Source organism: Carassius gibelio, chromosome A6, assembly GCF_023724105.1.
Source record: "Carassius gibelio isolate Cgi1373 ecotype wild population from Czech Republic chromosome A6, carGib1.2-hapl.c, whole genome shotgun sequence".
Classification (NCBI taxonomy): Eukaryota; Metazoa; Chordata; class Actinopteri; order Cypriniformes; family Cyprinidae; genus Carassius; species Carassius gibelio.
Window position 1 is genome coordinate 6865476 of NC_068376.1, and position 16923 is coordinate 6882398.

Genomic DNA, 16923 nt, shown 5'->3' on the forward strand with positions numbered 1-16923 from the left:
AGAATGCTGGGATTCAAACAACATTGGCCACGATGACTTTCAAAAACCAGAGACACTTTTTTTTTTTTTTACATAAATGCACACAGATTTAGAACGACATGAGGGTACATTATATATACACATATAAATGATAACTGATGGTCTAAATGCCATCCACAGTAAAAAAAATCTGTTGCATCTGTTGTTTAACTAGCAACTTGTGGAGAACACCACCTGGTTAACACCACCGTAATAACCTGATTTATTCTAAATGAGGCTTTATATTTGTAGTATTTGCTGTTTTTCCTGGATATACAGTACAAGTTTACTAGGTAAAATGGGACATTCCTTCAAATCCCCCTTCAGTTTCCAGCCTTGAGGTACTTATTTGAATATCTGTATAAATGTGTGTTCATATGTCTTTGTTGCAGCTGAAAAGCACCAAAGGTACCACTCAAAGGCAAGACTTTCTGATGGGAGCTCAAGCAGTCAAGCAGCTACAGTTACAGCTGGAGAGAACTATCTGCAAAGAGAGAGAGAGAGGGAGGGAGGGAGGGAGATAAGAGACCGAAGTACTGAAAGGAGAAGAGAAAGGATGAATGGAACAGGACCACATGTTGGGTTGATGAGAGAGGCATGCATCATCACTGGCTCATTCTCCAGCTCTCGTGTTCGAGGTGGCTGGAAACAGGAAAACTCTTCCAGATTAAGCGGTAATGTATATAAACACAACATAAACAGAGTTTGATGTCTTACGTTGGTGAATGAGTCTAGCTGCTGGAGCCACCAGTATGAACATTTTGGCTGCATGCAATTTGCGTTCATAGGGGAATGATGCAATGCATAATATTGCTTGTTTTGTGTTTATGTCATGTTTTGTTTAAACCAGGACAGCTGTAAGCATGCAAGGATGAAACATCAGTGCGTTCCAGTCTCTCATGTGCCCTCATTCTTTCTTTCTCTCACACTGTAAATTCGGCTGTAAAGTTGCCTCCTCTATTCTGAATCACAATCCATCTGGATTGTGGAGCTCTAAACATCCGTGTACAACAACCATCAACCGGGCTGTGGAAAACAGGAGGCTCTTGAAGGTGACTGTGAACATGTTGTCACTCTCAAACTGGAACATTTTTGGTTGCGCAGACTTGGAGTGCAATGCTTCATTTGGACTATGGGTTCCACAAATTAATCGATGTCACGCTTGAAAAAATTGTCCGTTGATGGCACTGAATGGGACGACTGCTTAACTCAGGTCCTCCGGGATACCAGCTAAGATTTCAAAAGACAAAGGCACCGAACACTGGCTCATGGAGCAGAAGGTGTCTCTGGGTAATGCAGTTCTCAATAACTCAATGGATTGCAATGGTAGTGAAGACAGGAACAGGTCAGACCATTTGTCCTCTGAGTATGTCCAGAAGAACTGGGTGGCACTTTTGATTTCTCTGGTCATAATCATCACGGTGACAGGTAACATCCTGGTCATCATGGCGGTGAGCTTGGAGAAGAAGTTACAGAACGCCACTAATTACTTCTTGAGGTCTTTAGCCATCACAGACATGCTTCTGGGTATCCTTGTAATGCCAGTAGCCATGGTGATGATCCTCTATGGTGAGTTTCTCTCCATTTTTACATGTGTATTCATCATACATGTATTAAATTTACAGTAATACACAATGGAAGTCTATCTGGCAAGGCATTTCACCAAAATAGTTGTTAAAATAAGTTATGGCCTCAAGACATGAACATTGAAGATGCTAATGTGATAAAACTGATTATTAGCCTTGCTATGCAAAGTCATACAGTCTTTCATTTCTCATCATGCCATTTTAAGCCAGTACAAAACATGTAAAGTACACATGAAATGCACAAGGATACCAGGAGGGTTTATAATGAGAATCATCAATAGGAAACTGGGGTCCTTTGACCCCCAGGGGGCCACAAGGTGGTGCTGAGGGGGTTACTGTTTTTTAGGGATGTCAAAGTCCTGTTTTTTTAATTAACATTTATGTTTATAAAAGTAATTAAATAATAAAAAAATAAATTATAAATTATATAATATTTAAGCAATTAAATATTTAACACAATATAATTTTTTATATTTATATTTATAATATTTACAGTGGCATGCAAAAGTTTGAGAACCCCTTGCAGAATCTGTGAAAATGTGAATTATTTGAACAAAATAACAGTGATTATACTAAATGCATGTTTGTTTGTTTTTTGCAGTACTGTCCTGAGTAAGATATTTTACATAAAATATTGTATTTGAACCCTTTCCAGCAGTGACTGTATGATTTTGAGATCCATCTTTTCACAATGAGGACAATTGAGGGGAACCATACACAGTATTAAGAACCAACGGTTCCCAAACTTTTGAATGGGGTTATTTTAATAATTAATAATAATTAATAATTAATTAATTTAATTTCAGCAATTTTTGTCTTTTGGACTAAATAAAAACATATTTCATGTATTATATATTATTCAGGACAGTATTATACAAAAAATAACATGCATTTTGTATGATCTCTCTTATTTTGTTAAAATTATTCATATTTTCACAGATTCTTCAAGGGGTTCCCAAACTTTTGCATGCCACTGTATATATAATAATATTTTTCATATTTTATATTTTTACATTTTGCTTTGAGATAAATCATAACTATTCTAAAGAAATAAAAGCCATATAACCATATGAATAAATCATAATAGTATGTAGGAAAAATATGCACTGTCAAATTAGTATTGTTATATATTGAAAAATATACAACTGTCTTTACATTTTTAGATTTTATACAAAATGTATTTGGGGTCCTTGGTATCAAAAAGTAAAAAAATAAAATAAAATAAAAAACTGATTTCAACAACTTTATTTCAAATAGTACACATTGATTGATCATCTGCCTTAAACTTTTGACTTCCATTTAAGTATCTGAAATCCACATTTTCTTTGTTTTTACAAGACAAGTCATGATCATGTTCTGCCATAATCAGAGTCTGTGACATGCTGTTTACTACTACAGATAATTCTTATGTTATTGTCTGTGGTTGTTGTCAATGTGCCACAGATGCTGTTTATAGACTTGAAATTGTTTATAAGAGCATTCCCTTAAAAGTTATGTCTGGGGTTGTGCACAGGATTTTTTATTTCAGCTATTTTACTGAATCAGAACTCATCAGATGCCTCCGGTGAATTTCTTTCAAAGGTGTAAACTGCAAACTTTCTTGTGTGGTAACATTTGTATCTCTGGAAAACGATGCATTTCTTTAAATAATTAGGCCTCCATATATTTTGCTGAAAGGTGATTTATCTCAGCGTGTAATGAGTGTGTTTTGGGCCGTCTGGTATGTCCTAAATTAGCCTGCTTGTATTCACGCATGGGGAGAGAAATCCCTCTTCCTACTCCTTCCAGCGCTTTGATGAGGAATTAATTATGCAGTAACCATGCAGCACTTTGGTGTGTTTGTGCAGAAAAAACGGTTATGCTTCCTATTTGACGTCCTGAATAGTTTGACCAAGGAGAATAAAACATGCCACTTCCTGGTTCTATCAGATGTATGTGGCTTTGGTGTTATGACAGCTGGCTTTCAATAAATGAAGTACGGACAGATTCATGATAATAGAGCTGAATTATTTAGTCTCCTTCTTTCTTCATCTTCTTTTGTTGGTGAAGTTTGTCATTTAGAGATCTGAACTGTCAATGAAAACCTAGACAAAACAAAGTCTGCCTAAAGCATAACACATTGTTTTTAGATCAAACATGCAAAGCAGAGCTCATTTGAGTGACCACAACTAATCCACAGCTGGTATCATATTTTGCTATCTGAAATATGTTATTTTCACATCTGTAATGTTATTTTTAATTTTATTTTATAACTATTACAGTTTTTACTTTTGGTTTTGACAGTGTGAAAACCTTGTACAAAAAGTAAAAATAAAAATTCACTTAGCTCCAAGAATTCTTTCATGTCACGACCCTGGAAATAATTGATATTATTGAACTGTATTTTAAATGTATACATATATTTATATAAATATTTAATACAGTTTCTTTAACTGAAGACACACAAGTACATGCTTTTTGTGTCTCTGATTTGTTAGGTTACACCTGGCCTCTTCATTGGGCCTTATGTCCGATCTGGATCTTCCTGGACGTTCTTTTCTCCACTGCCTCCATCATGCACCTATGCGCCATTTCTTTGGACCGATACATTGCCATCCGTAACCCCATCCACCACAGCCGCTCGAACTCTCTAACAAGAGCTCGTGTCAAAATTATAGCAGCCTGGACAATCTCTGTGGGTAAGTTCTAGATCGCAGGAAAGGCAGGCAGAATTTGCTTTCCAGCTCAATTCTGTAACGCTTAACAACTGAGATTGCATCTATTAGCACTGGTATGCCAAACCATAGCTCCAAGCTGTCTTCTCACTCTCATTTTTTCTCCATCTGTCTCAAGTTATCTCCATGCCTGTCCCAGTCCTCGGCCTGCACGATCACACCAAAGTCTTCCAGAATGAAAGCTGCCAACTGATGGACAACAATTTCATTCTGATTGGCTCCTTTGTGGCGTTCTTCATCCCGCTCATCATCATGATCATCACCTACATTCTCACCATCAGTGCTCTGCAAAGTGAAGCGACTTTGTGTCTGGACCGACTCATAGTGCGGCCAAATTTGTCGTCCAATATTGGATTCGTCCCAGGAGGCTCATTCTCTTCTGAGCCTCTCTTCTCACGTTCATCTCTCTGCCGCAATGGTGCTTCCAGAGGATCTAGCCGTCGCTCCATGCAGTCCATCAGTAACGAGCAGAAGGCATCTAAAGTGCTTGGCGTGGTCTTCCTTCTCTTTGTGATCATGTGGTGTCCATTTTTTGTGACAAACGTAATGGCGGTGGTGTGCGGTTCAGCATGTGATGAAGATTTGGTGGGGGGACTGATGAATGTGTTTGTTTGGGTGGGTTATCTCTCATCGGCAGTCAACCCTTTCATCTACACGCTCTTCAATAAGACTTACCGTGCCGCTTTCGCCCGGTACATGCGTTGCCACTACCGTGAGGTGAGGAGGCCTCTGCAGATGATACTGGTCAACACCATCCCTCCTCTGGTGTGTAGCTCCTCTGGGATTCACTTAAAGGTGGAGAACTCATTAAAGAGGAGGGCAGAGGGGAGCCGGTCTGGGAGCTTCTCCAACACAGATAGGTTAAACTCTGGAAAAACATCAAACCAGCAGGAAAGGGAAGAGGATGTGAGTCATTTGTGAGACTCCAGAGGGTTTTTAATTATGGTTCACATCAACAGACCTTAGAGATCGTCTCTTTGTGGGTGTAAAACCTTGAATATTTTATTTTAATATGTGATCAACTGTGCAGCAAAGCAAAGTCTGCAGATGATACTACCTATGGCTCAAAGCCAAAAGAGGTGACAGATGCTTAAATTAATTTAAATTGAAAAATAATTTGTCTTTCTGAGTCCTCTGAGACCATATAGTGCAGGTAGATAGGTCCTTCAATGTTGGCCCCCTAAAGATCATGCAAAAAACTAACATGATGCTTAGTTCAAACAAACCCAGTTGATGAATCAGTAATTAAAACTTTCCATTAGACTTGCTGTGGTAGGGTTAGGTTTTTCAGTGCGAGCAACAAAAATCACTAAGAAATGGATAAAATATTTGGTTTTCAAGCAAAGTGTAAAAACAGAACAAAAGACCGCTTCTTGAAGGGGTCATATGACGTTGCTAAAAATAATATTATTTTTTTATATTTGGTGTAACGAAATGGGTTTATGTAGTTTAAGGTTAAAAAACACATTATTTTCCACATAATGTACAATATTGTTTCTTCTCTATGTCCTGCCTTTCTGAAATCTCATCATTCTGAAAAAAGCTAAGTTTGTTCTGATCGGCCAGCTATCCAGTGCATTGTGATTGGCTGAATGCCTCAAACGTGTGACAGAAATGTTACACCCCTTAACACTGCTGTCTCCCAGCAGGAAGAGACTCAGTCCAGGTTCTCTACTCGTGAACATCCCATCGGTTCTCTTTACACAGTTGAATCAATGTACTGTTATAGGTTTATTTCGCATCAGAAAGAGTGCCAGGCATGTCTATAAGCCCAATAACTTGAGTAATTTGTGCATTCATGTGCACTAAGAAGATCCGTTTGAACGATAAAACGATTTGTTCACGATCTGGACATTACTAAATGAGACAAAACCAATAAAAACCATTACAAACGAGGCATGTGTTGCATCCAGTGGGGACATAATTACTGAATATAATGACTTATACTGTGTTTTTACACGCTGTGTAAACCTAAAACAATGTCTGCATTTGTGATTTGGAGAAACGACAAACAACAAGCACTACTCTACACTGCTCAAAACTTGCGTTTTAATCATCAGTGAAAATTGGTTGATTGGAATGTTGTTATAGGATCAACAGGGATGTTGATCCAGGAACATGTTGTACTTGGTGAAATCACGCTTGCCTACCGGGGATACTGGTTTTGTCACAACTTTGTACTGGTGTGAATGTTTCCTCACCACCATATCCCTATTTTCTATTTGCATTATATGGACTCACAACAATTGATTATTTTTCAAAAAATATTTGTGTTCATCTGATAAAGTATAATCATACATCTGGGACGGTATGATGGTGAGTACATTTTTTGAAAGTATCCTTTTGAAGATGCCATCATTTATTATTATTATTATTATTTATTTATTTGTATTTTTCTATAGTTTAATGTCCATTAGCCTAATTTATTAATATTATAGATTGTATTGTGAAGACGTGTATGATGTGGGTAGATTAAAATAACTGTACAAGGAAGATTTTGTCGCTTTCTTTAAAGACAGATTTATTAGGGGTGTTCGATTCCATTTAACCTATTTACTTTAGGCCTACATCAAAACGGAGTCACGAATAACAAAAGATTGGAATCGTTAATACACAGTTTATTTTTCCCTGACACAATGCCTTCAGTTTCCCTTATTAAAACAACACACATAGTGTGACTGTGATTAAACGAGCCATCAGCTACGGAGCCCGGCACATGACATGCAAGAAAAAAATAAATAAACTGGGCGTACGATTTACTAATTTGTTCCCTCAATTCACTAAAACGTGCACACGATTGATATTGCGTCCCCTTGATTTACTATTGCGTTCGCTCGATTTGCTAAATTGTGCACACAATTTAGCAAATCGCGGGAACGAATTAGTAAATTGTGCGCACAATTTATAAATCGAGTGTCCTGGTCTCAGATGTCTTTCATGGCTGTAGAGGTCCTTTCTCGGTGCTGATCCACCCTCTGGTCTGGATACATACTAGAAGCAACAACTCCTCCTTTACCCTCAGACATGGCTCATGTTCATAACAGTAATCTTGGGGGGGTAGACTCATTTAAAATAATGTAATCATCAGGTTTTAGCCAGGTTTCTGTCAAAGGGAGCACATATAGATTATGATCAGTGATCATATTTTTTACAAAAAGAGCTTCTGTAGAAAGGGACCTGATATTCAATAAACCAAGCTTTATCATTTGTTTATCCATATTGCATCTGTTTTTTATTTGTTTAACTACAATTAAATTGTTACTCTTAAATTGGTTTGCATGTTTTTTGTATTTTCTAGTTTGGGGGAACATATATAGTGTGATATCTAGGTGAAAGAGTCTCTATGTGCTGAGAATTAACTGACTTCTATGAATGAGGCGGCTAGCAGATGGTTGGTGTCTGACAATGTGCTTGCAAGTTCACACACCTCTTTAATGTTAGTTTAATGATCTCCGACTGGTGAAGTTGAACATCATTAGCGCCAGTGTGAATAACAATCTTACTGTATTTACGTTTAGCATTAGCCAGCACTTTTAAATTTGCCAAGATGTCAGGCGCTCTGGCTCCCGGTAAACATTTGACTATGGTGGCTGTTGTCTCTATATTCATGTTCCATACAATAGAATCGCCAATAACTAGAGAACTTTCATCAAGTTTCTCAGTGTGTGCATCACTGAGTGGGGAGAACCTGTTTAATGTTTTGATCATAACATAAGAGTGGTGTTTTGACCCGCGACTATGCTGCCTCACTGTCACCCAGTTACCCTGCTGCAGAACTGAACAATGTACAGGACTCCCTGCGCTAGACACATCCAAAGCCGTATCTAGAGCCCTAACATTCTTACTGCCCTCAATTAAAGTTTGGATGCGTGCCTCTAATTCTGAAACCTTCTCTGTCATCCTAACTATTTCTCTGCATTTATCACATGAGAATACCTCATCACTGACAGAGATAGATAAACTATACATGTGGCAAGCACTGCACATAACAATAGCAGGAGAAGCCATTACTCCCCGTGCTTGACGAAACATTCTTACCACAGTTGTTTGATGAACTTGTGAAAAAGTTGTGAAAAATCGCTGCTACAGCCAGCAGCGAACGGACTCAGCACTGCCGCATTATGTGTAGGAATATGGTTAATTTGATCCTACAATAATTTACTGGCAATGTCAGAACCCATTAACTGTGAATGCGCGTTAACAGGCACAAATTGTCGGTATGATAGCGTGGTAAAGTTAGATTTAGGTTCGATTTTCACTGGACATTTCCACTGTTCAAAGATATCCCTAACACAATTGATTTTAACAATATGCAACCACTTTATATAGACACAGCTCTCAAACTCAATTTCCGAAGGGCCACAGCTCTGTACAGTTTAGCTCAAACACTAATCAAACACACCTGATCCAGCTAATCAAGGTCTTCAGGATCACTAGAAACTTCCAAGCAGGTGTGATTTTGGAGCTGGTTGGAGCTAAACTGTGCAGAGCTGTGGCCCTCCAGGAATACAAATATTTTCATGAAAGAATTACTGTAATTCACCAGAAGGTTTTTTTTTTATGTTCTAAAGGTTGTAGTGAATTTCTAATCACAAGACTTACTACAGGTTACATTTTGCCATTAGCTCCTTTATTGTGTGTACAGTACACAACATTTTTTAGAAGAAGAAAATGCCATAATTTACATTTAGGGTTTTATCATGTTCCAAAGATAGTATGTTTCTATTTACATGACTGACCTACTACAGATGAGATTTTGCTGATCTCTCTCTTACTTTACAATCATTTTTATTTTTAATTTTCCAGAGCTTGTAGTATGTTTATAGATATAAGATAGATATAAGACTTACTATAGGTGTGATTTCACCAATACCTCCTTTACTGTACATACAGCACACAATATTCTTAGAGAAAAAAAACTGCAATTTACCGAAAGAGTTTGTTCATGTTCCAAAGCTTGTAGTACATTTACAACAGACTTACTACGGTGCGATTATGCCAATACAGTCTGGTCACTAGGAATGTGCTAAAGCCCTCTTTTTTTCTAAAAATACTTTGCGTGAAAATCTCAGTAACTGAGCAGATTGTGAAATACTCAAACCAGCCCGTCTGGCACCAACTACCATGCCACACTCAAAATTTATTAAATCACCTTTCTTTCCCATTCTGACATTCAGTTTGGAGTTCAGGAGATTGTCTTGACCAGGACCACACCCCTAAATGCATTGAAGCAACTGCCATGTGATTGGTTGATTAGATAATTGCATTAATGAGAAATTGAACAGGAGTTCCTAATAATTCTTTAGGTGAGTGTAGGCTGAGGCCCCGTCCGCACGGAGACGGAGCTTACCCCAATCCGGTCTTTTTTTTCCTCGTCTCAAGAAATATCCGCGTCCACACGAAACCGCATGATGATGTAGTATGCATGCCAGACCAGTATGTGGCGCTGTAATTCTGCCACAGAGATACACTAAAAACAGAGAAGAAGACTTGGACTATGCTCAGAAACCTTGCGCGTGGTACACAAACGAACATGGAACAATACATTTATTAATCAGTGTTATTATTAGTTAATAAAAAGACAATCGTTCAATGTTTGTTCATGTTTTTGTTGCTGTTACGTGACGTAGAGGTGTCTGACTAGGGGGAGACGTGGGCTGATGACGTCATCGTTTCAGAAAATATACGGATTAGCCGTCCAGACGAAAACGCAAAGCCTATCCGATAAAAACGCAACGCCTATCCGATAAAAAATTTGTGCGTATTCACAGAAACGCGTCTCCGTGTGGACGGGGCCTAAATAAAGGTGATACACAGGGCGCATGCCATTACATGTTCTACTTTTATACAGACCATTTAATGTTACATACAAATGATATTTAATTTACACAGAACACAACCTAAAATTAAAGCTGCAAGCAGCGATGAACGGGCCCTCGCACCCGGGCTCACCGGCAGTAAGTGGCTTTAGTAGATATGTGAACGGTGAGAAATATGCATTTAAACTCAGAAATATAAGTGGAATATGTCAAAGTTTATTCCATATATCTGCCAATTTTCCTGTTGTAAGCAGGTGGCGCTGTCATTATAATGGAATATTGGCCTTCAGATGTGTTCAGGCCAGGACTCTTATCGAACATGTGAAGTTTAGGGAAGATTGAACATTTAATGCCTGAGTTACAACAACTTCTCTTCCGATGGCGAGACATCAAATTTTGTCATGGCGCCATGGACACACCCTTTAACAAAATCTCAAGATCTCCACAATTTAACATTGCAAAGAACTTTAGATTAGACTGACCAAAATAAAATTTGGATGTCATAAAATTTCTTGGAGTAGTTATTTGCAGTGTAAAACATTGACACTTCCTGCTGCCAGCAGGTGGCGCTATGACTATGACTGAATATGGGCATGTAGATCTGTTAAGGGCAGAAGTCTTATCTATCTAAGTTTGAGGCAGATTGGACATTGTATGTCTGAGTTACAGCAGCTTCCTTTTTCATGGCGAAACATCGAAATTTGTCAGGCCGCCATGGACACGCCCTTTAACGAAACCTCAAGATCTTCGCAATTAAACATCGCAAAGGGCTTAAGATTACACTGACCAAGTTTGGTGTTTATCTGAATAAATCTCTAGGAGGAGTTCGTTAAAGTACAACCCCTGAAAATGGCAAAAACTATGCCAATTTTGCAGAGAAAATTCTAAATAACCGACTTCCTGTTGGGATTCGGATTTCGTACCAAGAGACTTTTTTGTAGGTATTGGTGTGTTACATGTGTGTACCGATTTTTGTACATGTACGTGAAACATAGCTCGAGGCGCACTCCATTGAAAGTGCATATGCACTCCGTTGAAAGTGTATAGGTGGCGCTATCGAGCCATTTTGCCACACCCAATGGAATATTTGCCTTCATGTCTGTTCAGGCCAGGACCCTTATCACACATTTAAAGTTTGGGGAAGATCGGACATTTTATGCCTGAGTTATAACATATTTTATTCCCATGGCGAGACATCGAATTTCGTCGCGGCGCCATGGACACGCCTTTTAACATAATCTCAAGATCTTCACAACTAAACATCACACAGGTCTTTAGATTAGACTGACCACAAAAAAGACATTGATGTCATAACATTTCTGGAAATAGTTTGTCGCAGTGTAAAATATGTCACTTCCTGTTGCCAATAGGTGGCGCTATGACTATAACTGAATATTGGCATGTAGATTTGTTCAGGTCAAGAGTCTTATCCAACATGTGTAGTTTGGGGCAGATTGGACATTGTATGTCTGAGTTACAGCAACTTCCTTTTTATGGCGAAACATCGAAATTTGTCAGGCCGCCATGGACACGCCCTTTAACGAAACCTCAAGTCCTTCGCAATTTAACATCGCAAATGGCTTTAGATTACACTGACCAAGTTTGGTGTTGATCTGAATAAATCTCTAGGAGGAGTTCGTTAAAGTACAACCCCTGAAAATGGCAAAAACAGCACCAATTTTGCAGGGAAAATTCAAAATAGCCGACTTCCTGTTGGGATCCGGATTTCGTACCAAGAGACTTTTTTGTAGGTATTGGAGTGTTACATGTGTGTACCAATTTTTGTACATGTACGTGAAACATAGCTCGAGGCGCACTCCGTTTAAAGTGTATACGCACTCCGTTGAAAGTGTATAGGTGGCGCTATCGAGCCATTTTGCCACACTCTATGGAATATTGGCCTTCAGATCTGTTTAGGCCAGGACCCTTATCACACATGTGAAGTTTGGGCAAGAACGGACATTTTATGCCTGAGTTATAACATCTTTTATTCCCGTGGCGAGACATTGAACTTCATCACGGCGCCATGGACACGCCTTTTAACAAAAATTCAAGATCTTCACAACTAAACATCACACAGGTCTTTAGATTAGACTGACCACAAAAAAGACATTGATGTCATAACATTTCTAGGAGTAGTTTGTCGCAGTGTAAAATATTTAACTTCCTGTTGCCAATAGGTGGCGCTATGACTATAACTGAATATTGGCATGTAGATCTGTTCAGGTCAAGAGTCTTATCCAACATTTGAAGTTTGGGGCAGATTGGACATTGTATGTCTGAGTTACAGCAACTTCCTTTTTCATGGCGAAACATCGAAATTTGTCAGGCCGCCATGGACCCGCCCTTTAACGAAACCTCAAGTCCTTCGCAATTTATTATTGCAAAGGGCTTTAGATTACACTGACCAAGTTTGGTATTGATCTGAATAAATCTCTAGGAGGAGTTCGTTAAAGTACAACCCCTGAAAATGGCAAAAACAACAGCAATTTTGAAGGGAAAATTCAAAATAACCGACTTCCTGTTGGGATCCGGATTTCGTACCAAGAGACTTTTTTGTAGGTATTGGAGTGTTACATGTGTGTACCAATTTTTGTACATGTACGTGAAACATAGCTCGAGGCGCACTCCGTTGAAAGTGTATAGGTGGCGCTATAGAGCCATTCTGCCACACCCGGTGGAATATTGGCCTGAAGATCTGTTCAGGCCAGGACTCTTATCACACATGTGAAGTTTGGGGAAGATCGGACATCTTATGCCTGAGTTATAACATCTTTTATTCGCATGGCGAGACATCGAACTTCGTCGCGGCGCCATGAACAAGCCTTTTAACAAAAACTCAAGATCTTCACAACTGAACATCGCACAGGCCTTTAGATTAGACTGACCACAAAAAAGACATTGATGTCATAAAATTTCTAGGAGTAGTTCGTCGCAGCGTAAAATATGTCACTTCCTGTTGCCAATAGGTGGCGCTATGACTATAACTGAATATGGGCATGTCAATCTGTTCAGGTTCGGAGTCTCATCAAACATGTGAAGTTTGGGGCAGATTGTTCATTGTATGTGTGAGTTATAGCAACTTCATTTTTCATGGCGAATCATCGAAATTCGCCAGGCCGCCACGGACACGCCCTTCAACGAAAAGTCAGGATCTTCGCAATTTAACATCGCAAAGGCCTTTAGATTAGGCATACCAAATTTGGTGTTGATTTGAAGAACTCTCTAGGAGGAGTTCGTTAAAATACAACACATGGAAATGACCAAAATTACACAAAATATGCTCATAATATTAAAAATAACCGACTTCCTGTTGGGTTTAGAATTTCGCTCCAAGAGTCTTTTTTGTAGGTATTGGTGTGTTACATATGTGTGCCAATTTTCGTGCATGTACGTGAAACATAGCTGGAAGGCTGTTGATTTTCTTGGTATAGGTGGCGCTGTCGAGCCATTTTGCCACACCCTCTTCTGAATCCTATATCAGACGAAAATTTTCACCAGGTTTGACGAGTGTGCAAAGTTTCATGACTTTTTGAGCATGTTAAAGCCCTCAAAAATGCGATTCATTCGGGAGAAGAAGAAGAAGAAGAAGAAGAAGAATAATAATTAAAGCTGCAAGCAGCGATGAACGGGCCCTCGCACCCGGGCTCACCGCCATCGTGTGGCTTTAGTAAAAAGGTGAACGTTGAGAAATATGCATTTAATGTCCTACATATAAGTGGAATATATCAAAGTATATCCCATATATGTGCCAATCTTACCGTTGCCAGCAGGTGGCGCTATCATTATAATGGAATATTGGCCTTCAGATGTGTTCAGGCCAGGACTCTTATCGAACATGTGAAGTTTGGGGAAGACTGAACATTTTATACTTAAGTTAAAACAACTTCTCTTGCTGTGGCAAGATATCAAATTTTGTCATGGCGCCATGGAAACGCCCTTTAACAAAAACTCAAGATCTCCAAAAGTTAACATTGCACAGGCATTTAGATTAGACTGACCACAAAATATATGTTAATCTCAAAAAAATAAAAGGAGTAGTTTGTCGCAGCGTAAAACATGTCACTTCCTGTTGCCAATAGGTGGCGCTATGACTATAACTGAATGTGGGCATGTAGATCTGTTAAGGGCAGAAGTTTTATCTAACATGTGAAGTTTGGGGCAGATTGGACATTGTATGTCTGAGTTACAGCAACTTCCTTTTTCATGGCGAAACATCAAAATTTGTCAGGCCACCATGGACACGCCCCTTAACGAAATCTAAAGATCTTCGCAATTTAACATCGCAAAGGGCTTAAGATTACACTGACCAGGTTTGGTGTTGATCTGAATAAATCTCTAGGAGGAGTTCGTTAAAGTACAACCCCTGAAAATGGCAAAAACAACGCCAGTTTTGCAGAGAAAATTCTAAAAAACCGACTTCCTGTTGAGATTCGGATTTCGTACCAAGAGACTTTTTTGTAGGTATTTGTGTGTTACATGTGTATACCGATTTTTGTACATGTACGTGAAACATAGCTCGAGGCGCACTCTGTTGAAAGTGTATAGGTGGCGCTATCGAGCCATTTTGCCACACCTGATGGAATTTTGGCCTTCAGATGTGTTCAGGCCAGGACTCTTATCACACATGTGAAGTTTGGGGAAGATCGGACATTTTATGCCTGAGTTATAACATCTTTTATTCCCATGGCGAGACATCGAACTTCGTGACAGCGCCATGGACACGCCTTTTAACAAAAACTCAAGATCTTCACAACTTAACATCGCACAGGCCTTTAGATTAGACTGACCACAAAAAATACATTGATGTCATAAAATTTCTAGGAGTAGTTTATCGCAGTGTAAAATATGTCACTTCCTGTTGCCAATAGGTGGCGCTATGACTATAACTGAATATGGGCATGTCAATCTGTTCAGGTCAGGAGTCTCATCAAACATGTGAAGTTTGGGGCAGATTGGTCATTGTATGTCTGAGTTATAGCAACTTCCTGTTTCATGGCGAATCATCGAAATTCGCCAGGCCACCACGGACACGCCCATTAATGAAAACTCAAAAGCTTCGCAATTTAACATCGCAAAGGCCTTCAGATTAGGCATACCAAATTTGGTGTTGATCTGAATGAATCTCTAGGAGGAGTTCGTTAAAATACAACGCATGGAAATGACAAAAATGACACAAAATTTGCTCATAATATTAGTAATAACCGACTTCCTGTTGGGTTTCGGATTTTGCTCCAAGAGACTTTTTTGTAGGTATTGGAGAGTTACATGTGTATACCGATTTTCATACATGTACATGAAACGTAGCTCGAGGCGCACACCGTTGAACGTGTATAGGTGGCGCTGTTGAGCCATTTTGCCACACCCACTTCTGAAACCCATATCAGACGTAAATTTTCGCCAGTTCTGAGGTGTGTGCAAAGTTTCATGACTTTTCGAGCATGTTTAGGCCCTCAAAAATGCGATTCATTTTGGAGAAGAATAATAATAATAATAATAATAATAATAATAATAATAATAATAATAATAATAATAATAAACGGAGCAATTCCAAGAGGGTCCTCACACCATCGGTGCTCGGGCCCTAAATATAGCTGCAAGCAGCGATGGCGGGCTCAAGCCACCAATGCCATCGCCACCCCGGTGGCATCAGGTAAACTGTGCCCAGTGGGCACATGCATTCACAATATCCCTCTGGCAGTGAGGTTTTAAAGGATACGGCAGTTAAAGGGTTAATCCGAATCATCTAGACTTTAAAATCACATTCACAGAACAATATATATATATATATATATATATATATATATATATATATATATATATATATATATTTAGTAACACTTTACAATAAGATTTCATTTATAAACATTATGTTAACATGAACAATATTTATATAGCATTCATTCATGTCAGTTAATATTCCAAACTTAAACATTAAAATATTGTTTTATTGTGATTTTTTTCCAAGCACAATTTACCAATTCCAAACCATATCAATCTTAATAACTACCATTATTTTTTATTTAATCATTTATGAGTGCTATACAATAGTCCAGGAAAGCTGGAAGAGAAAAACTCCTTATATTCATGTGCAGAATTATTAGGTATGTTTTCTTTTACAGATGAAATGCGCTAAAAAAGAGTTTTAACTCAAACTGTTTTAACTCAAAGTCGAAAATTATGATATACCCATGAGAAATATCAAACACAAATGCAATACAGAAATGGATAAGTTAAGACTTGACCATTGTACAAAAATGCTGACTGGGTCATGAGGTCAGAAAAGAAGAAAAAAAAAAAAAAAAACAGGTCAAGAAGAACTGATAAAAATAATTGCAAAATAATTAGAAATTAATGTGAAGATTAATTTTTAGTCAATTCTGCAAGACAGACTTTCAGGAAAGGAGGTGGAATAAAAATGAGCTCCTAAATCTTAATCCCAGATTCAGGAAAATATATTCCTCAAACCATCGGACAAGAGGAGGTGGTGCTGGTCCTTCACGAGTCACTCTAATCTGTTCATAAAGCCTACATATAAAGTCTTAATATATAGTATTTCACAATACTTCATGGTATTCTAATTAAATCATTTTTTGGAATCTTTGATTTCTCAGAACCTGAAACATTGTAATTCTGAGACTCCAGGAAAGTGGCAGTTCTGTAAAATGTTGGCACTGGAGACTAAATGCTCCCTGATAGTTTCACACCTAATTCACTTAACACACCCACACACACACACACACACACACACACATTACCCACAGTGACAGAGGGACAGAGTGACAT

The 16923-nt window shown here is 38.5% G+C and overlaps 1 pseudogene; it reads left to right on the forward strand.

Moving 5' to 3' along the window:
• The first annotated feature begins 1199 nt into the window (after positions 1-1199).
• Positions 1200-5311, forward strand: LOC128016177 (5-hydroxytryptamine receptor 2A-like; annotated as a pseudogene).
• The last annotated feature ends 11612 nt before the right edge of the window (positions 5312-16923 follow it).